Source organism: Camelus ferus, chromosome 3, assembly GCF_009834535.1.
Source record: "Camelus ferus isolate YT-003-E chromosome 3, BCGSAC_Cfer_1.0, whole genome shotgun sequence".
NCBI lineage: Eukaryota > Metazoa > Chordata > Mammalia > Artiodactyla > Camelidae > Camelus > Camelus ferus.
In genome coordinates, this window is record NC_045698.1 from 31,046,327 (window position 1) to 31,070,513 (window position 24,187).

Here is a 24,187-nt window from a genome sequence, read left to right on the forward strand (position 1 = left end):
AAAACAATAACGTAGCCCGTGCAAATGAAACATTAATGAGTGTAGAGAACTTTTTGGAAGATTGGGACAAGGAGGGATTAAGAGGGCAGAAGCATTTACACTGCCACAGGAAGAATGCCTACATTTAGTATAAGGCCACCCTGAGTCCTTCAGCCATCCTTCCTGATGGGCATTTCCATCAGTCCGTCAGCCCCTCTGGAAGTGTGCTTTGGAAAAACTCATGAATTTATATATACACCCAAAGATTTAGATAATAGTATTGTTTGTAATAGCAAAAATTGAAACCAAGTTTCCTTATATAAGAGCCTAATTAAATCAATAAGGATATTCCATACAGTGTGATATTGAGCAGTCATTTAAAATGAATGAAAATCAGCTGATTTTTCAGTAGAAACGCTACAGGCCAGAAGGGAGTGGCAAGATATATTTAAAGTGATAAAAGGAAAAAACCTACAACCAAGAATACTCTATCCAGCAAGGCTCTCATTCAGATTTGATGGAGAAGTCAAAAGCTTCAAAGATAAACAAAAGCTAAAAGAATTCAGCACCACCAAACCAGCTTTACAACAAATGTTAAAGGAACTTTAGTCATCAACCCATAAGAAAAGAGAACAAAAAGAGGAAAGAGTAAAAAAAAAAAAAAAAAAAAGACCTACAAAATATTGCTTTGACAGTGCAGGGTCTTTTATGGTTCCATATAAATTTTGAAATTGTTTGTTCTTGTTCTGTGAAAAATGTTGTGAGTACTTTGACAGGGGTTGTATTGGATCTGTGGATTGCTTTGGGTAATACAACCATTTTGATAATGTTGATTCTTCCAATCCAAGAGCCCAAGATATCTTTCCACTTGTTTGTATCATCTTCATTTTCCTTCATCAGTGTTTTACAGTTTTCAGCGTATAGGTAACCTCCTTGGTTAAGTTTATTTCTAAGTATTTTTGATGCAATGGAAATGTTTATGCCAGTTATAAAATTCTGGTTTTTGAAGTGGGAAAAAAAAATGAATGAAGGGCTGCAAATGGCAAAATATCCTCCTTTCTTATGGGTGAGTTGCATTCCATTACATATATATGCTGCATCTGTGTGATGTTTCCAATTTTGGAAGTAAATAAACATATTATGAACTGGAAGAATACCCCCCAGTTATAATAGCAGTTCCTTTTAGGGATATGAACTGGGTGAGTGAGAATGACTGTTCCTTTCATTTTTATACTTCAGTATTGTTTAATTAAATTCAATTTAAATAAAAGTCATTTAAAATTAATTAATAGTACATAGATTAATTTAAATCAATCAATCAATCAATCAATCAATCAATCAATCAAATCCAAAGCTGTTCATGCCTTAAGTTTTGGCCAACCTACCTTCCTGGTGCCCTGCCAACTTGCAGTCTGTTCCCAAACCAGATCCTTTGCACTTGTTCTTCCCTCTGCTTTGAGTTCTCTTTACCTGCTGCCTTGCCTCATTTGGGTCTTGATTTAAATGTCACCTCTTCAAAGATGCCTTCTGTGACCATCCTATCCATCCTAAGCCCCCTAACCTGCCTAGTAATTCTGTCTTGTTGCCCTGTTTTATTTGCTTCATGAAACTTAACCACTCTTTGAAATTATGTATCTGTGTGTCTGTTTCCCTGTGTCTCCCCTAGTAGAACATTAGCCTTATGCAAGCAGTGACTTTGTTTTGTTTGTTCCTATAATTTCAGTGCCTAATAGTAAGCACTCGGAATGATGAAGGAATGAATAAGTTAAGGAGGGGAGTTACATGTCCCCCCTGGGTCTTATCTTCCTTAATCCAGAGTTTATCAAGAATAAATTCTTTCCTAAGAGGAATTCATATGTCAATTCTTAAATATTACACTTATTTTGTTTTGAGTATTTATTAATTAATACCATGTAATTTAGACAGGAATCAAGACTTGGAACAAATTTTAATAAACTTGCTAAAATAAAAATAAGCATAATTATAAAAAATTGAACCATCAGTAGGTACTCTACATATGCAGTATTTTAGGTAATCCAATAATCATATGAGATGGGCCCTATGATGATATTTATCATATTATAGTATAACTGACTTCAGATTCTCAGAGGACTCATTCTTATGAATCTCTACAGATTTTCTTGATTGAGCAAGGCATGTTTTATGAATTTTTCCCATAGCTGGAAAGAAAATAACAAGATCAACTAGATTTTTTTGAGCAAATTAGTAAGATGTAGTCAATTGAATTATAGATGCATTCTAGAAGGTAAAGAGTCTGTTTTTCTCAGCACATTCACATCCATTTCATAGAATCATCAAAATAAACCAGCTTCAATGTTCTGCTGATAGTGATTACCTGTGTATGAGAGTAGTTTATAGGCATGGAACAGCTGGAAAAAAAAAACATTTTTTAAGGAAGACTTATGGAGCTATATGCTGCAGGTAAGACTGCCAGCCTCTCCATCTTTCCCCAACCCATGACACCACCAGTCTCACCACTTGATCTGCAGTGAGGAACAAAATTCAATAAATAATGCACAATGGGAATCAAATAGCCGCTTTGCCCTAAAAATAAATCACAGTATGTCTTTTATTTCTTCTTCGCCTCAGTTAACATCAGAAACACAAGCCTGCAAGGCCTCCCATCATCATGCAGAATCTCAGTTTTTACATTCCCTGATCTGACCAATCAGATCATTCCAGGTAGTGGTGTCTCTATTTGTGTTGACTGAGATCTCCTTTCCAAAAGTATGATTATCTTTCTCCTGAGTCATGTTAGGGCCTGATAATCGCTTAGACTTGAGTTCCACCCTTTTCTCATCCAACCAATGCTGAGCCTAATCAAGATAGAATGTCCTCAGCATAGAACATTCTATCATAGGAAGGTGAGTCCATTACAAGCAGTCTGCTTAAGGAAAGAACAGAGTTTACTGCAGGGGTAGTAGATATATAGATTTAGAGAGACAGAATAGACATGGATTCAAAATCTATTTCCTTTAAGTAGTTTGGACTGTATTTTCAAGCTAAATTTTTAAGCAGGGATGTCTAATTCATGGTCACCCTGGTAACAGAGTGGAGAATGGGCAAGAGCCTATGTTTTAACTGTTCCTTGGAACCAAAGAGTTCATTGGAGATGCTAAGCGCAATCTTCAAACATTTAACCCAAATGAGGTTTTTAAAAAATAATTTAACATTTTAAAACTATAATTAATATGCTGATCAGTGGAATAAGTAGTTACCTTCACCACTTCAAGATAGAAAGAAGGTTAGGAGCAGAAAGGTTCAAAGCATCTTGCTGTAATAAAGCCTGGTTAGTGTTCATATCTCCATCAGGAATTCTCAGTACGTGGAGTCAACTGCAGGTCCCCTTACACGAGCCATTACTGAGTGAGGAAGCACCAAAATGTCTCATCACAGAGACAACTGGACCTGTCAGAGCCCTGCCAGGCCTCTGGGGAGGACTGTGTTGCTGATATTAAGCCACTGCCTTTCCGTGATGGGTTCCAGGGAAAGACATGAGCCAGTGCCCCTGGGCCTGTCTGCTACCACCTTGATAGTAAAATGGGAAATGTTTTTCTTATGAAAAAAACGCACGTAGTAAAGAATTTTGAATATTGGAGACTTCATCGTATTAAGAGGTGCTGCTGGGTTAACTCACTTGTATGCTGAGCTGAGAACAGCTGACTGCTTTTGAACGTTTATTTAAAGTGCTTTAAAAAATATATTTGATCAGGCATTTCTTGCTCTGATTTTGATTTTGCATTCAGCCTTTGCTTTCATTGTGGATGTTCGTTCATGGTGTGACCCATCCAGCCCTGTGACAGTATTTGAGTCAAACTACTGTTTCTAGACCCAGGCTTCGGGAATGACACACATGACAAGGTGCCGGCAGAGCAGCTGGGTGCAGGTCCTCAGCGTCTTTAATCATAGTTGGGCTGTAATAAGTGAATGCACGATGCCTAGGGTGGAGATAATATAATATTATAGTTCCCTTTGCATTTAGATTAAGTTTTGATGCTCTTTTTTTTAACACTTGACTGTTTTTATATTTTATTATTTCATATTCGACAATGTTACTGAATATTTTCAGTGGATTCTTTTTTGATCTAGCTTTTATCAACAACTTTTTCATAGGAGAGGTGAAATAATTACCTTTGAAACCAGAAGTGGATTTTTGGTTATAAACAAAAAATTAAAGATGGCATTTGATGACGGCTGTGATGAGAGTGATTAGGATGAATAAAATATGATAAGTTATAGCACAAACTAATTTCATAACTAGTGAAAAATGACTTGAAAATAGAATAGCACATAATGGCAAGAGCTCCTTTTTTTTAAAAAAAAAAAGTGCCCTAGGCTATGATGTGAGTCACACTTCACAATACCTTTAGTTCTGGGCAAGAGGGGCCCCTGCCCTGGATCCCATGCTTTAGAGGGTCCTATTTTTGTCCTTCTGTGGCTACATCCCTCTCCACGAAGCATTTGAGTCCTTGGAATCAAAGAGACAAGCCCCACTGAAGCCCACAGCTCTGGTTCAGGCTGTCCTTTATAAGTCATGGTTCCTGGAATTCCCTGCCCTCAAGCTTACTCCCAGGACCTGCTGGGGGCTCTTACCTGGATCATCCTCCCAAAGTAGTTCTATACTGTGGTGTATACAACCCTAGGACTGAAGGGTGGCCCAGGTGTGACTAGTGGGTGTCTATGGAGCTTTGACATGCAGCTGAGGAGACCCCACGCACCCATGGAGAGCCCCTCAGGGTGTGGAATGAGCCAGCGATGGCAGGAGAAGGAGGCCAGCCTGCAGACTGGGAGCCAGTTGTTCTCACGCCTCCGTGTGTCAGAGCAAGACTCTGAGGGGCCCGGAATTCTAAGTTCAAACTGGTGGCCATCCACATCCTTATGAGCATATATTTGCAAAATAAGAGATAGAGCATATTTTGTTTACTGTCATTTTCAATACCTTTAAATATTTAGAATTATGGTATTCTTCGTGTTCCTTCACGTTCCAGATCCTATAAATGTCAAGGATGTGCCTATATGGGATTAAATCCAAGCCATTCTTACAATAATCCTGTAAGTGGGTACTATCATTTTCTCTACTTTATAGAAGAGGAGACTGAGGCACAGAATTGTTAAACAACCATCTAAGGCCACAAAGCTAGTGAGCCAGGCTTGGGGTGAGATGGTTGGCTTTGTACTTTCTCTTAAACATTATACTATGCTGCTTCCTAAAAAAAAAAAAAAAAAAAAAAAAAAAAAAAAAGTGTCGACAATTCTCACAGCAAATTCCTGGATGACAAGAAAGTAAATGCTAGTAATTCATTGGGATTCACCTTTTACGTAGTAAAAATTACCTAAATCCATGATATATTTTATGTTGTGAAATTGGTAAATGTTATTATAGCCCCTGCAGTTACAATGTCATTTTGAAAGAAAACGTTCAGAGCATAAAATTAAGGCTCTTATCTTCTTCTCATCATTCACTGAACAGCTTAATGTTTTTTACAGTATGTTTATTTATATACATATAAGTACTTGTGCTGCTCTTAATAGTATTGGATAAGTCCATATAAATTCTTTATTAGACACAAACTTAAATTGTGAATTTTTCAGTTTCCTATAATCATACTGACAGTAAATTCCAGAAACTTCCTTTTCCATGCTAATTTGGTCAATGCTTTTAGGCAAGGTACTGAATCAAGTATTTCAAGTGAGACAGAAGAATAGTACCTTTTTTGTTTGTTTTCTGATAAAGTAAATCCTTTGGGTAATTATTCCTTAAACAAGGGTTGCATTGCTTTGTATACCTTACCAATACCTTTAAAGAGCTGAACTGATTTAATTTGGCAAAGCTTTGCTTATAGCTGCAAATAAAGTATCAGAAATGAAAATGAAAATAAGAACCTAACATTAAAACAAAATAAAAATGACTATTTCAAGACATTGAATGGATATTTGACAGATAAATACTAAGTATCTGAAATTTTAAAAATATATCATTAACTATTTCATAGTGTTACAGATATTTAAAATTTATTTCCTGCCTAATGGTAAATATTTACCCAATCAAAGAATCTATTCATCCACTCTCTCTAAATTGGATACTTACTAGAGAAATGTGAATTTGTAAACCTTGCAATATGACTTAGACACAGATTTTACTTTCAAATGTTCTTTTAAGTTTTGACTCTATTTAACTGAACAATAGGTCTGTGTGATTCAGAATTTTTTTGATACTGTGTAACCAAGATAAAACATAGAAATATGCTAGATGTTGAGGCTGTAACTGCCACTGATAGCCATTCTCATTGACTGATGTGGTCATGTGTAAATCTGAACCTTTTGTAACATTATGTTTATAAAATATCCCTTTTGTTTTATTTATGAACCCTTGTTGTGTTTCATTAAAAATATAGCTCTGCTGTTCAAATATTGGATGAGAAAATAGACACCAAGCAGAGGATACGCAGGAGTTTAGGCGAGAGCTGCTGAGGGCCAGAGGCAGACTTGTGGGTGGGGTAGGGATGGGAAGGGAGCTGAGGCATAGGGGCCCATGAGGTCACCCTGTAACTGTCTCTGTCTAGAACATGTGCCCCATGTAACCCTCTTTCTGTAGCTACCTGCTAATTTGTCAAGATTTACCCAGAGAAGACAGGACATTCAGAAAAGAGAATTACCCCATCCATTATAAGACCCAGTACTGTATAGATTTCATAAGAACCCTTTCTCCTTGGCTGGATGACCATCTGAGCATGCAGAATTATAGACCGAAGAAATAATCAAGTCCATTGTTTCTAGGTGACTGAAGTTGCCTGATTCTGACAGCACCATCAGGCCTTCTTTTCTCTTTATTCTTAACTAAATACACACTTGGCTTTTTGTTAGCAGATGTCTCACAAAGCTAATAGCCTGTATTACCCCATATAAAGGGAAATTTTTAGTGCCTCACTCCATTGACTAATAACAAACATCCATTAAAAACTTTACAGATGAATATAATAAGCAAAAAAACCCAAAGAAACAAAAACAACAGTAATAAAACACTTTTATATTTATTTCCCTATTTTTCTCACTTGTTTCCTCAAAAGTGAGGCCTTGATATTCAAAGAACTGGGGCATGGAAGAAAATCAAACTTGCTGTCTCCTGGAAGATCTCTAGTGCATACCGAAGTCATTAAGTAGTATCTTTCTCTCCCTCAGATGCACTGACTTGGGGGTGGGCCTTCCTCTTTGTCTTAGTATGGCTACTAACTTTGTTTACTAATGACATACTATTGCCACAGTTCTACTTGTTGGAACATTACGGATTACTTTTTCTTCAATTTTAGATTAATATTGCATTCTATGTTTGCACATCAAATTATGTTGGTCTCTTCCCCCTTTAAATCAGAAAAGAGTTTGTGACCTATTGAACAAAGGGACTGCTTTGAAGCTTTTTTAACAAAAGAAACACTGTTAATATAGCCTCATACCTTCAAATTACATGATCATTGACTGTATACAAATATTTCCCATTTTGGCAGGCCCCTTGTGCTGAATCAAATGGCAAATCATGAGTATTCCACCTTTTCTTTCTTTTTTTTTTTTTTTTTGAAAGAAATAAAACCATTTGTAGTTTAACTGAGGGGACTGCCTTTCATCTTTCACTTTGGCTATGTTAACATACAGGATGTGAAGTTGAAAACTGAAATAGTGTTTTGGTAAAATTATTTAAAATCCCACTTTGCCTGACTATATCACATAATAATTCAGAGGTGGCTAAGGAAAAATCTGAGCAAGCCAAATAATTGATTTTCTCAATTTATAGAGAGCCTCTCTGAGTTAAAATATAAATCATATGTATTTTTATTCTCCTAACTAGGATTACTAAGCTCCGTACTAAATGAGTGCATTCTTCCCTGACTTAGTAAGCGAGGTACTATCTGAGGCAAAACAGCACGGAGAATGTTTACTTGCCAGATGGGGAGGATAAGGCAGTTGGGATCCCATCCGCGACTTGACATGAGTGGTGTGTGCTGTGCCCTGTCCTTTGGTGCCTCAGCAGCTACTAAATCCCACTGTGCTTCCTATTGTTGGCTGACAAGAAACAGAAGCCTCTTCCCACAAGTGACTGGTGGCAGATGGATCAAGCCAGTGAAACGCTATGCCCCAGACTTTCATCTGCCCAGCTCTACGGGGTCATTACAAAGTTGCTTTCACACATTGTTCCTCTTATGACTGCAATTTATGTGCAGTGTGGCCAATAGTTAGTTTAATTTAACAAGTTTATTTAAAACACTGACTATAGGCCTGGCAGGGTGCTGCTAGCCTTCTGAAAGTTAAAATAAAAAGACATGAACACAACATACTAGCTTGTTGTGTTTCATTTTTAAAGGAAGTAATAAGTGTAAATCTAGGAAGCCACAGCATTGAAATAAATCAAGATCACTCGGTCCTCTATTTTCTTGTAGATTAACAAACTCTTTTAGGGGTAATTAGTGAACCTAGCAGTTAAACAAACAAAAATGATAAACATGGAAGAGCATAATAAATGTTAAAGTCTTAAAAATTTTGAGTACACGTATTGAAATTTAAGTCATGGATATTACTATTAACTTTTTGGTTTTAAATGTAGAATTACAGAGGCGGACTTTTATTTAGTTCTGAGCTTATTTGTATCTACCTCTTTGTCTATCCATCCATCCACCCACCATTCATTCATCTATCTGGTTACTTATTCTGTTTTCAAGGTTTTCTTTGGTGAGAAATGAGTTTCTGAACTATTTATCATACCCACAATTAAAAGTTTTCATTTAAACCTGTTGATAGTGGAAAACAGCTTTGAATCAAGCGTATCGCTCCATTCTAAGAAAGCCAGCTAGTGGGCAGTACTGCTCAAAGGGCGGCTGGCCAAAATATCCAAAAAAAAAGGAAAATCTGATTCTACAACTTTTATGAGCCCACAAAGTCCTTCCTCTATTTAAAGAGCTTGCTCACTTTTGTGTTTATGTGTTATCAGTTTTTTTTCTTCTTAAACATTTTGGGGGACACAAACCGGAAAACGTTATCTGGTTTCAGACCATAGCCCAAGGCGGGAAGGAAAAGGGAGAGGCAGCTCTGCAGACTTGTTCTCTAGATGCAAGTGTGTGGGAGTGTCTTGCTGCACCTAATCTGGAATCAGCTAAGAGTATTTATTTGAGAAGACCCAACAAGTAGACACATTTAGTGGACAAACTGAATAAAATTCGTTACGTTTGCTGTTTTACAGACCATTAGCTATTCCAGTTCCCAGCAATAAAACAAATGGTCCGTCCTCTCAGTTTTAGACCATTCCATGAGTCTAAAGACTAATAAGACTACTTTATCTGAGATTTAATACAAAATATGTGTCAATTACATTTATTTGAAGATGGGCATTCACTATAAATAACTTGTAAAATATGCCTCTTTGAAAACCCAACACATCAACACATTTTTTTTTCAAACCAGAATGAACATGGGTGGGCCAATTTTTGTTTAATTGTATATATTCTTTCCAAGTTAGTGCTTTGAAAAAGTGATGAAATCCTTCCTCATTGAAAACCAGAGTGAAGCAGAAAAGCCATACCAATCTGAGTATGACATCTAAAAGGTGACCTAAGTGAGAATTACTTCTTTATTAAATAATTTCCTGCTTTAAAACATCTTAACAGTCGTAGACCGATTCTCAAGTTCTTTTGGTGGCAAGTGACATGGACCTGATGAATTTTATTGCGATTTGAAACCCCCAAGTCCAGTTCTTTGACTTGGGAACATTATTTGAGTCTTTTGAATTCACAGCTTTCACTGAGGAATTTGGACTTAGTAGGTTTGGCAGAGCCTGGGAATCTATATTTTTATAATGGCCACAGACATGCCTGGGAATCCTGCCAATCAAACCTTTGCCAGGGTGTATAAGTAATTTGTTACTAGTTTGTGAACTGAAACATGATTGATTGAGTGTACAGTCCCAGTTTCCTAATAATTTTGACTCCATTGCATTCAAGTGTTAGTGTCTGTTTAAAAAATACTGTCCAAAACCAATTTCCATATTTCCTATACTTTCTACCTCTAGAACCTTTTTATCTTTTAAGTTGATGCAAATACTGCCACGTCCACGTGGCTTTCCACTGTATCATAGTTGAAAGTGGCCTCTCCCTACACTGACAAGACTTGGTCTTTGACAGAAGTGATTTCACTAAAAAGCTGTTTGGTGTGATATGTGTGTCTATTTGAGGAACGTATCTTTCAAATTATTGTGGAGTCTACTATCAGGATATTACCACATAGCATCATAATGAGGATCAGAACACATTTTTCCCCCATAAGAATATTTGTAATTTTCTGAAGGCAGTGCGACAGAACAATTAGGAACAGGGGTTTTGAAAACACTGCATATGTTAATATCACAGTGTCATTACTTACAAGCTATGTGAGCTTGGACAAGTTGCTTAATCTCCTTGGCCTCGATTTCTTCATCTGTACAATGGGGATAAAGTTTAATGCCTACCTAATAGAGTTATTATGAGGATTAAATGAATTGGTATGTGTATAATTCTTAGAATAACACCTGGCATTTACGATGACTATACTGCATATTTGCTATTACTATTTTTCATAAGTGGTTTGTATTTATGTTATGAATTCTGAGAACCCGTTCTTCACTTTTATCTCTTCTCATTGACTGAATATCAATTTAAAGCCAAGTTTGTGACCTGACCATAACAAGAAAGGGAACATTTTTAGCCTTATCCTTTTGTCTCTTCTATTGTATTTCTTATCTCCTATTTAATTTATTCAATCTTATATAATTTTATGAATTCATGGAAGCTTCTTGATATTCTTTCTAGAAAAAAGTAGAGTATGTAAAAATAAATAAATTCACATTTTTTTCCTTTATCCTGCTAATTGAATTGCACAAAAACATGAAGGAATTAAGGAATAGCCTTATTCTAGGACAAAGCAAAATATAGAAAGTTGTCATTTAAACAGAAAAGTTTGAGAGGGGGAAATTATGTATAGAACAAAACAAAAGGGTCACTGTGTGACAGTAGACAAGTTTCTTCCTAATTTGCTTTGCTGTCATTTGGAGAAATATATAGTTTAGTGTAGCTATCCAGTGTGATCAACCATATCATTTTCAGTGGGTGGTTGTTCCTCTGTGACAGGGGATAACATGTTAGAGTCGCTGAATGAAATTATAGTAAAACTAACCTGACAACTTGTAGGCCCATTGCCATAATATTCAAATAGCCTCCAGGCATGCACAACACAGCTATTTATAAGAAGTTTTGGGGTCTTTTTGATTCTGTAAGTGGCTTTGTTAAACTGCTGTCTTATGTTGAAATTTTTAACCATAAGAACAACAAAAACACTCCTCTCCACCCCCTTTATAAATAGCACTGGATGACTAGGAATAGGTTTCTATCCTTGAAATCTCTCAGAGGCTCATAATGTTTTTGCAAACCACAATAGCATTACTTCTCCACAAGAGCATTGTGTTTGTGGTTTATAATGTCATCTGGACTTCTTGATTGATTTATAGCATAGTTATCCAGCCATCTCAATTCATTAACTGAAGTATTTTTCTCAGCTTAAGTCATGTGTGCTGTCAAATACTTTTCTTTAGTTCTCAGTGATGCCCTGATGCTGGAATCCTGCAAATTCCAGATTAGGAAAAGATCTTTCAATTCCATGACTCATGTCCCCAACTTTAATTGAACAAAACTATTCACCCAAAGACTTAGACTGACACTTAGTGACAATAACTTTTGGGTTGAGAGGGTAAAACTATCAGAGATGGCAAAGAGCAAGCCCCTCTTGAAGAATAATTCTGGGCCTGGAACCCAAGCAGTGGAATGTGAGAATCACATATGAATTTAATTGCCAACTATTTAGCTCTACTGATATTTTTTCCCTCATGTGCCAATCCTAATTTTTCTGGTCATTAATAAGTACAGAAACCAAAGAAATCTGTCATTTAAAAATGTGTTATTATTATACAGTGATTAGAGATAAGAGAAGTAATTCCAGAATTTATAATCTGGTGCACAAATAAGTGGGATTAGAAAATTGTACATAATAAGCTACGTATTAAAACAAAATCATAACTGCTCAGTAAAATTATTATGCTACAGTAAAAATTACTATTGGAAAAAATTCTAACAATATTCTTGGATAGTCATGGTAGGCATTTAGATAATTAGTGTGTGGAAGAAAAAAGAATTGGAATATTTTGAGAAATTTTAAGAAAAATCTTGGCTACTAAGACATTTATTTCATCTCTTATTTTTCATGTTCTTATAAATTCTTTGATTTTATGTCAGAACTTCTACATGGTCCATTTAGAGTCTGGGAGACAGTTATTGATTTACAAATGTTAGTGATCTTATGAAGTATCTTGCTTTGCTGAGTAAGAGTGATACATATTTGGAGGTAGAATCTTGCTTTTGGGGTTCAGCCTCCAGGAACAATTTTGTCAAAGAGTAAAATTTGGAAAATAATGTTAGAAATACTTTTGAATATTCTTACCTTCAGAAATTTCAGTAAACTTCCACCACTTTTTTCTCAACTAGCTGATTGAAATGAAGATTTAAACTTTATTTCTAATGATAGCAATTGTCTTTGCTTTGGTTGACTTCTCATTATGACCTTTATTTTAAGTATTATATATTTCTCCTTTTTATGTGAGGAAGGAGAATGGGGAAGGTGAAGCTGTGCATAAAATATGGATTTCTAATGACTCATGTATATCTTTTAAAAAGTAATTTATATCTTCCAATGCAAATAATCTTTCTGATTTAAAGCCTTAAGTTAATAGTAAAAGTAATAAGTCTGTTTATGAAATCTGAAACATTAATATCTCACTGAGACAGTTTTTAATGAAATAAATATATATGTATTCATGCTGATTGAAATTTTATATACTAACTGATATTTATAGAAATACATTTAGAAAAAGAATTAAACATACTCTGCAATTTCAAAAGGCAAAATTATTTGTAGCCCGATCAAAGCCATTTATACAAATTACATTGATAAGCGGGCATCAACTTTACAAATACACTAGTATTCTTAAAAGAGTACCTTGTGAAAAAATTATAAATTATGATATAGAAGAAAAAGAGAGTACATCTTGGCCAGAAACTGAAACCCAATGGCAATCCTTAGTGTTAGAGTATTGTACTTTTGATCACAACTTCTGAGCATTCTGTAAACTTGAGCAGTTTACACTTATGGGATAAATTCATGGTCTTTATGCCACTGGATCTGATTACAGTCTACTTGCTGTTAAACATCTTATGATGGGAATAAGATCTTTTTATTCTTCCTACTGACTTTTCCATCTTAACTGTATCTTGCATCTTTTCTTAAATTTCTGGGCATAAGAAGGACCCCATGACTGCACAGCTCTGTAGGTCTCTCTGGCTAATTATATCTGACATTTAGCATTTCTTTCCTAAAATGGTAAGAAAATCCACAGGGAAGCAGGATTAGCCTTTTATTTGGCTAAATGTCTTTAAAGGATCAGTACCAATAAGTCTCCATTGTAATCTAGAACTGGATTGAATCTAGCATTGGCAATTCTAGACATGTGCCTTGGGTAAGCATCTATATTAACCTCTCTAAGCTTCAGGTTCCCCATCTTGCTAGTGAGCATAATACAGACTTTGTATTTTGATGTTAGTATTTAAGTAAGGTGAAAGTCCTTAACAATAAGATCTGGTAAGTAGCAATTGCCAGATTTTCTCTTCTGATTATATTCATACTTTCCACAGCCAGACAGACACAGCTATTATCACTTTTTGTGCTTCGTATTAGCTGAAGTTTACTATTCCCTGCTTTATGTGTATATGCTTGCTTTATATCTGAAAACATTTTTGAAGGCAGAGTCTATATTTCCTTGTGTTCTACCAAGTTGTAGTAACAGAGAGCTGGGTGCGTGGTACTTGTTGAACATACCTGCTTACCAATTGGTTGACATAGGCCAAAACTTCTTCAAGAGCACTTTTAACATATAAATGTTCTTAGATGTTTGCTCATTTCCATAGGTAATTAAGAGTTGCCCATAAGAATTATATCTCTAATAGTTTGGAATACAGAGGATGAAAGTTGTGAATAGAGAGGAAGAAATAATTATGTTAAAATGAAACATGTTCTTAGCTGTACTAGTAAATGTCTTCTAAGCACAAGTTAGAAATACTGCCATTTCCAGTAACATGTCCCCATCTGAGTAGCTAATTCTATTATACAGAGTTTTAGAAGCTGCCAGGGGTGGTGGAATGAAATTCTTACTAGAGAGTTATCTAACATGAAATATCTAGAGAAGATTTAAAATTTTATAATTCACTGAAACAATTACATTAGTTGCACATAAATTTCTCTTGGTTTTATAGCATAGGACTTCAAAGAAGGATAATTCTAATTCACGTAACTAAAGCCTGCAGATTATAGTGTGTGGATCGTATACAAGTGGCAAATTATGATTTCCAATTGCGTTGGGAGGAATCATTCATTTCGTAATAGTATTTTCCACATTCTTGGCAAGCTATCTAATAATTGAAGGCCTATTGTAAATAGCCCATGTTATTTCCAAATAGAAAATCATTTAAACATCATTCCATTTATTTACCAAAAATTTTTATTTTCTTTTACCCACAGCCTAGAAATATAGTGTTTATGTGAATATAGTTTCTGTTAACAGAGATAGGCAAGGCAAATTTATAACACAATTCAGATACTAGTAATACAAAAAATTAAAGAAGTCCACCTTCTTTGTAAATTGGCTTTATGTCTGCCGATAATATTATTCAAAGTTAATGTAGACTCTAGGGTGGGATACTAGACTTGCCAATGACAGATTGGAAAGAGGATTCTGGAACATTTCAAGGGTAAAAGAAAATAGGGCTTGACAGATTAAAGAGCCCTGAGCTGTGCTCACCTTCCTCAAACTGCCCTTTATCAGATGGATTAATGCAGTCTTACCATTGGGAAAAACAGTCTGCTACCTGTGACAGTAACCAAAGAGCTTACTGAATGTGGCCTGGCGTTAGGAGGGGAAGGACGGGAAATGTTTATTTCCCCTGTCACTATCCTGAAAGAAATAGACAGCTGTTCGCCAGTGGCTTATCTTAAAATAGCTTCATTAACACAAAGAAGCAAGTTGGAAAATAACAACACAGGGACTGGAGAGTCCAAATGCCAAGAAAGTGAGACATCTGGCCCAAAAGCTTATTTACTAAGTAAATGTGAGTTAATTTGCAATTTGTCTTACTTTTAAGAAGGGGCATTTTAGGTCAGATTCATGTCTGATTAAGTAAAACTTAAGAAGTGTTTCTGGATTGTTATTTTAAAACTGTATTGATTAGAATGTTTTAATAACTTTTTTACTTTAAATTTATGAAAGTATAAAGTCCATAAAACGAAATTCCTCACCTTATTACACTGGTCAGGACCTCTGATATAGTATGAATAGTGTTGGTGAGGATGGACAACCTTACCTCGTTCCTATCTTAAGAGAGAATTGTTCATTCTTTCACCATTAATTACGTATTAGTTGTAGATGCCATTGTCATGTTGAGAAATTTTGTTTTTATTCCTAGTTTGCTAAGAATTTTTAATATGAATGGATGTTGAATTTTATCAAATGATTTTTTCTGCATATATTAGGATGATCACATGCTATTTGATTGTTTTGCTAATATAGTCAATTATTTTGATTGATTTTTGATAACAAACCATCCTTGCATTTCTGAGATAAACTTCATTTTACTCTTTTTATATAATGCTGGAATCAGTTTGCTAATATTTTGTTAGGAAGTTTCATGATTATGTTCATAAGGGATTTTGGTAATTTTCTTTCTTTGTTATGCCTCTGCTGGATTTGACTTTAGGGGAATGCTGGCTTCATAAAATAATTTTTGGAAGCATTTCAGCCTCCTTTATATTCTCAGAGGATTTATGTAAAATTAATATATTTTATATTACATTTTTGGTAGAATTTTCTCTAAAGCCATCAGAGCCTGGAATTTTCTTTGAGGGGAGATTTTTAATTGCAAATTTTATTCTTTTAATAGATCTAAGACTATTCAGATTTTTTTATGTACTGTATTTTTGTCAGTTTATAAATTAGTGTCTCTCAGGGAATTTGTTCATGTCAAATTGAATTTATTGGCACAAAGTTGTTTATTATAGTCCCTTATTATCTTTTAACTATATCTAGGATCTGTTGGATAATTTTTTCATTCCTTATATTGGTAATTTAAGTTTCTCTCTTATTTTCTCTATCCTTCTATCTAAAGATTTTTAAACTCATTGATTTTTCAAAGAGTCAGAGTCTAGTTTTATTGATTTCCTTTTTTATTCACCATTTTTAAATTTCCTTAATTTCCATTCTTTGATACTTGCCTTTGTCTACTTACAAATTTAATTTTCTCTTCAGATTTTGAAGTTTGAAGCTTAGATAGCTGATTTTACTTATTTGTTCTTTACTAATATATACAGTTAAATCTATAAAATTTACTGTAAATACCACTTTAGCCAAACCCCCCCTTGAACTTTGATAACTATCTTTCTTCCACTACAATTCAATTAAAAATATTTTCTGATTCTTTTATGGTTTCTTTTTTTTTTTTTTTTTGACCTACGGATTATTCTGAAGTGTAATGCTTAATTTCAAAATATTTTAGGATTTCTTGATCTTTAGTTGAGTTTGAATAGATTTATGTAGTCAAAAACATATTATTGCAATTTTTAAATTTATTTATACCTATTTTATATTATACTGTATAGTCTATATTGCTGAATAGTCCATGTGCTCTTAAAAAGAATGTTTTTTTCAACATTGGTGTGTATAATGACATTTGTAAATGTCAATTAGGCCAATTTTTAGTAATGTTTTTCAATTTTCTTACTAATTTTTGTGTTTCCTTATTTTCTTTCTGAAAGAAGAGGGTTGAAATATCCAAACATAATTGTGGATATGTCTATTTTTCCTTTTAATTTATCTCTAAATTCGATTGTATTTTTTTTAAATCTTCTGTTTACTTCTTCCTTATGTTCAAGTTTTCCTTTAAACACTTAGGCATGTGGAAAATAGTTTTTTTTTTTTTTTTTTTTTTTTTGAGGGAGAAGGTAACTAGGTTTATTTATTTATTTTTTAACAGACATACTGGGGATTGAACCCAGGACCTCGTGCATACTAAGCATGTGCTCTACCACTTGAGCTATAGCTTCCCCACTTAAAATATCCTTTTGAAAGTCCTTGTCTACTAATTCCTTTATCTCTAATATTTCTGAATCTGTTTCTATTGACTGATATTTCCACTGTCCATAGGAAACATTTTCCTACTTTTAACATGTGTAGTCATATTTTATGAGATCCTAACATTATGACCAGTACACTTTTGAGTCTCTGGATTTTATTATTTTTCCTTTAAAGAGTGTTGACGTTTGTTTTGACAGGCAATTAAGTTAGTTGTAGATAAGCTTGAAGTTTTGAAGCTTGCTTTTAAGCTTTGTCAGGGGCCAAGATGTCTACAATAGCCTTTACTCTAAAGCTAGTTTAGCTCTGCCACTAAAGCTAGACCCTACTAGGGTTTCTGTTATGTACCCTACATGTTCAGTCAGTTTGTTTCATTTTTGGCTGGTCAGAACTGAAACCTCCTAATCAACCCAGTGTTGGTTACAGAAATTGTTAGCCTATACCTCTCAGTTAGTTATTTTTCCTCTAGTAGTTATATTTTGCTTGGCCTTGTGGAATTTCACCCTATACAAACACAAATCGATACTCAGCCAAAGACTCAAAGAACCTATGTGGATTTCTAGAACTCTTTCTCTGCATAGCACTCTCCTATCTGGTTTTCTGTGCTGTGAATCCTTCCTGCCTTCGTCTTCCTTAACTCTGATCTCTGTCTCTTTAATCAGGGAGACTAGCTTGCCCTGCTCAGGGTCTCCCTACTTCCTCATAGTCCAGAAGGCATCCATAGGCAGACATCTGAGCCAGTTATTGGGCTCATTTGGGTTTGTACCCTTTCTCTCAGGGATCACGGTCCTGCATGGCCTGTTGTAGAACACCTGTTCTAGTTGCTTTCTACTGGAGAACAAGTCCAGCTACTCCATTATAACCCAAAATGGAAGTCTACAGGTAAACATTTAGCTTGCAGTATGTTACAAGGAAGAGTGGAAAATACACAGTGTGATTTTATTTTTTTGAAGTTAAAAATCAAAATCAAAACTAAAATTTATTTTTAAAAGATCCATGTGTAGGTTATAAAAATTTTTTTAAATAAGCAAGATAAGAGTAATGATTATTTGGAGGAAAAGAATGGAATTGTAGTCAGAAAAGGGAACACAGTAGGGCTGGGGGCTAGAAATGTTCCGTATCTGAATGTGGGTGGTGATTACACCAGCGTTCACTTTATATACATTCTTTGAACTATATACATACAGGATTTATGCAGCGTTCTCTATGTATAGCATATCTCAAAATTTAAAAATATTTTACACACATATACATATATGACTATAATGTTAAAACCACTGGAAGAAGATCTTGTCTTTGACTTTATTTCCTGCTTCTTAATAGTGACACTAGGAAGAGAACAGCTGATCTTTTCAGTCCCTTAAGCATCATGTAATAACTTTGATAAAGAGGTGACACAGAGCTTGATAAAAGTTCTCTAGTTCAGAAGCATTTGCTTTTCCCCCTGTATTGCAATCAGTATTTTCCATGAAATGGTCTCCCTTGGAACAAAGAAATGCTCTGTAAGGAAGTAATAGAAAGGTTTGGGTGAACATTATGGCACCCTTAATTTTCAGCAGTTCAGAATTTCCCAGCAGAATATCAGACCATGTATGTTCTCTTAGCCCTGAGGAGCCTACATGATTCATGTCTACACTCAGTCATGGATATCCCTTTGTCTTACTTTGTGTATACCTTTTGGTATCCAACCTGACTTATTATGAGGCAAACCTGAGAGCCCAAAAAGGGGTTGCTTGAGAGCCCAAGTTACTGTCAGTTGCATTGCATTAAAAAAGGAGTGAAGTATTATAATTACCTAAGAAAGAACCTTTTATAATGTAGAAACTGTCCTTTATTTAGTATTCAAGGCTTTCACGGTTAATTAACATCCAAGTATAAAAAGATCCTTTTGACTTCCTGAGAAATGTTTATATATTTTCTTCACAACACTTATTCCATTTCAGTCATCAGGTAAAGAATTCTGATTCCCAGCCATGAAAAAATAATTTTCTGGGTTTTTTTCTCCTGATAATGGTAATGTAAATTTATTGAAGTTATTCGTGCCAATATGCAGTCAGTCCCATGTGCTCAGTGGAACAACTGCTCAGTTTTGGGCTCTGGACACGGTAAGGCCAAGTGTTTTAAATGACTCATAGAGTAGCTGCAGAACAACATGAGTTCCAACACACTAATTAGAGGGAAGCACTGGGCATAGAGATGGTTTTAGATTTATTTGTTTTGAAGTTTTATGTCAATCAACCCATATAACGTGGCCTCTCCAGTGTTAAGTTCATAGTCGAAGGAGAGGAATGTATGGGAAAATGCTGCATTAAACCCACAATGCTTCGTTGATTCTCCATCAATATTGTGTCTCATAAGAATGGAAAGGAAAGAATGCAGCTCCTTCTAGTGTGAGAATGGCGTGTCTTGTCTCCATTGTGCAATGCTTAGTGCTTAGGGGTATTACTAAGTTATTGGATTGCCCAAACTTTTATTAAGAAAATACTCAACAAATGTAGGAGGTCTGCATATTTCAGATGAATGCTTAACACCAAAACCCTGACATATTTCTTGTAAAATTGCTCAGTATGAAGTTGTGGGGGTTTGTTTCAGATATCTCTGAATGAAATCCCACTAATAAGTTCAAGAAGTCAAATCACATACTTCATCGCCACTTTTAATGTGGCTCCTATTCTTGTTATATAACCCTTGAAATATACTTGTCTCTGACTTTAAGGAGACTTGGACTGAATGTACTCCTTTACTATTAACAATCTTTGTGCTTTTGGGCAAGTTCATTTTTCTAGCTCTTTTGGGGCCTGTATTTTATAAAGAGTGAATATTACTTGCCTGAAGGCAACTCTAGGATCTTTTGTGATGTCAATTACTGAGAACTGCTTTTTAATAACAACCACCATTTACTGAGGGATTAAGTCATGATTATGTTCTAGGAACTGTGCTGAACATTGTACAACTCTATGACGTTGAATGGCATTAAAAGTGAAATGGTTGACATTAAATTATAACCAAAAGGTATAAAAAGTAAATGCCTAAGATAAAGAAAGATTGTATACTAGAAAATATTCACATTAGAAAATATAAGAACTATAATAGACACTATGAAAATTTGAATCATATTGGGTCTGAATGCAGAGGAAAAAAAGAGTAGGATAAAAACCATGGAAATGAGGATAATAAGTATGGCAAACAGAGAATTATAAATAATCCTAAAGAAGAACTATAAAACTAAAAGAATTAATGATCAAAATGTGTGTTAATGTTAAAACTATCCTAACTTTAAAAAATATTTTAAGTATGAAGACTGAAGGAATTTCCTTCTTTCAGAAAAGAGATAGTGAATATAGAACCACATGTAAACAGACATTTAAACTATTTTCATCTCAAGAGTAAGTAAACATTCTATAAGCATCCAGAAAGAAAACCAGGTGGTATGCAAACAAGTAAAGTTCAGGTTAAGATTCAGACTTCTTTGTAGTGTTAAAAGCCAGAAGCTAAGGAAACAAAAATGTATGGCGTTTTGAAGCAAAATAGGTGACCAAAGAGTTTTCCCTTAGGTAAATTATTATTTGTGATGAAAGAAATACTTTCTTAAGGATTCCAGTGTATGGGTATGTTCAATAGGAAATTACTTTTCCTTAAAAATGATCATACCCTTGGATTTTAAAACTGAATAGACCAAAAATGGCAAAGCCATTAAAATTTACTACTGATTTTTCTGCATAGAATATAATGCTTGCTGCATTGAACAAAGTAAGGACTTGATTAAGTGTTAAATATGGTTCTATAAACTCTTAGTTACAAATCTGAAAATGACCCTTCAATAGAGCTATTTATTCAACAAATATTTATCCACCTCTCATTACAGAGGTTTACAGTCTAGGAGGAGAATCGAACCAGTAAACAGAAACTTACATTCCAGTGATTGGTGCTATGACAGAGGAAACGAGTGCCATAAACACAGAGCAGTAACTCCTAACTACCTCCAGAGGTAGAAGGCTTCACAGAAGAAATGACACCTAAGCTTACACTTAAAGTATATGGAGGAGTAAGTGACCCAAAATAATCCTGATCGAAGGAAGTCATTACAAAAGCTGACAGGAGGGGGTTTTGTGTTGCTAGAGCTCAGGGTGTGAGTGGAGTGGTACAGTTATTTAGGGCCAGTGCTTCTGAGCCTCATGCAATGTGATCACCATCTTAAAATGCTTAATAATTTTCACTCTGATTTTTGTGTAGAATTGAATTCTGATGAGACAGTAGCATATGCACCAGTGGCCCAGAGCCTTGTCCCACAGTGATCCTACTTTCCACTGTGTCTCTGATTCCCCTGGACTGGTTTTTGACCTCTGGCTTCCCCATCCCTTGGGCCCTGGGCCTCACCTAGCCCAAGTGATTGCAGTCCCCCTCCACAACTGGCAGGGATCTATGCTCCAGGATACCAGTGTCACGTTGCATTGGGCAGGACTAGTGAGAACAAGCCTCTCACTCAGCCCCTATTTAGATATTTATTGCATCCTACTTTGGGATTGCAATACCTTTGGGGGTTGCACAACCACTGTGGGTTGGAACCAAAAGCCCTGGGAAGAGGAAATGTCTGGCTTCACTTCCCTGCCCCCAACAAGAGCACAGCACTTTTGTCTGATAGTTGGAAGGAGGGAAACAGCCACATGCATGCCCTACTCTCAGAGCAAGGTCCTCAGACACCTGAGATGGTCTGAGCTTATGACATGAGTATCCCTATGCCCAAGGAAGCATGCCATTAAGGGCCAAAAAAATCCCTAAAAGACAAAAACAAGAAAACACACAAACAAAAAGATGAAACAATAACCACCATGGTAGGTCCAAAGAAAAACAATAGTCTTGTTCTGATTCAGAGGCTACCACTGCCTGCCACTCATCAATTCCCGTCCAGAGTTTACCCACTTGTCTTACCGTGAGAAAGGCCACATAGCATGGACCTTGCATTCAGGAAGACAGGCAATTTTGAGCTTCTAGGCTCTCCAAGATGCCTTAACACTGACATTTTGTTTTCAGATTATGGTGTTGCTTTTCCAGTTTGATCAGCAAACACTGGCAGCAATATTGTAGCCCTTGAAACTCACTTATGTCATGTTTTCAGCTTTCTGGACTGTTAATGACCTGACAGTTGTGTACCTTATATTGCAAAAGCCAGCCAACAATGGGCTGACTATCAAGGTATTTGTTGTAGCTTCCACATATCCAACCATTGACAGGCATCATCTATTACTGAGCATTGAAAAGGCTTCCTCATTGTGGTTTTGATTTGCATTTCCCTAATGATTAGTGATGCTGAGTATCTTTTCAGGTACCTCTTGGCCATCTGTATGTCTTTTTTTAATGTCTATTTAAATCCTCTTCCAGTTTTTAATTGGATTGTTTGTTTGTTTGATGTTGAGTTGTATACGTTTTTTGTGTATTTTGGATATTAACCCCGTATCAGTTGCAAATATCTTCTGCCATTCAGTAGGTGAACTTTTTGTTTTGTTGATAATTTCTTTGCTGTGCAAAAGCTTTTTAGCTTCATGTAGTCCCACTTGTTTATTTTTGCTTTTGTTTCCCTTCACTGAGGAGACAGGTCCAAAACAATATTGCTAAAACCCATATCAGAGAGTGTATTGTCTATGTTTTCCTCTAGAAGTTTTGTAGATTCAGGTCTCACATCTAAGTTTTTAATCTGTTTTGAGCTTATTTTTGTATATGTTGTGAGCAAGAAGTCCAGTTTGATTCTTTTGGGTGTAGATGTCCAGTTTTCCCAATAACATTTATTGAAGAGGCTGTCTTTTCCCCATTGTATATTCTTGCCTCCTTTGTCATCGATGAATTGACCATAAAAGTGTGGGTTCATTTCTGGGCTCTCTATTCTGTTTCATTGATCTATAGAGACTGGTTTTGTGTCAGTAACATACTGTTTTGATTACTATAGCCTTTTAGTATAGTTCGAAATCAGAGAGAATGATGCCTCCAGCTTTACTTTTCTTTCTCAAGGTTGTTTTAGTTACTTGGGGACTTTTGTATTTCCATACAAATTTTAGAGTTATTTATTCTAGTTCTGTGAAAAATGTCATTGTTATTTTAATATAGATTAAACTGAGTCTATAAATTGCCTTGGGTAGTATGGTCCTTTTAACAATATTGATTCTTCCAATCTATGAGCAAAGCATATCTCCCCATTTATTAGTGTTGTTTTCAGTTTCTTTTATCAGTGCCCTGTAGTTTTCCAAGTACTTTTACCTTCTTAGTTGGATTTACTCCTAAGAATTTTATTCTTTTTGATACAATTTTAAATGGGACTTTTTAAAAAATTTCTCTTTCTGATAGTTCACTGTTAGGGTAGAAAAACACAACAGATTTCTGTAGATTAATTTTATAGCCTGTAACTTTACTAAATTCATTGATGAGTTCTAATAGTTTTTTTGGTTAACTAACAATATTTTCATGTAATATTTTATCAATTATATTTTAATTTAAAAAATGAGGAAAGGATATTCCCAGGGAAAGATATTCAAATAGTCACAAATTACAACCTCCTTAAGGAAAACATTAAAAATTAAAATTAGATGGCATTTTTTGACTATCAATTTATGCAAAAAAAAAGATTGTAATTACTTAAAAAAAAGAGAGAGAGAGAGAAGAAAAAGAAAAAAAAAGGGAACATATTCCTCAAAAATGTAGTCAAATGTTTTTCTGCTCTATCTCCCCCACCTCTTCCTGGTCCACACACACGAATAAGACAGTTTTGTCACTGAGTACGACAGGCCTCTGAAAGGAGTCATCTCCTCACTGCTGCTTTCTGGATAATGATTAGGACTAAAGGATGAAAAATTGGGATTCCTCCATAAGCATTCCTAGATTTGAAGCTTCATGTTCTTCCTCTAAAGGCACCCACAAGTTTAGTTGGATCATTCTCCAGGTGGCAGCTGGGCCAAAAGA

At 35.2% G+C, this 24,187-nt stretch overlaps 1 long non-coding RNA gene across 1 annotated transcript in view; it reads left to right on the forward strand.

Moving 5' to 3' along the window:
* The window catches only part of LOC116660972, a 190,332-nt gene that overhangs the window by 120,242 nt on the left and 45,903 nt on the right, over positions 1 to 24,187 (forward strand). The gene's annotated exons all lie outside the window — the stretch shown is intronic.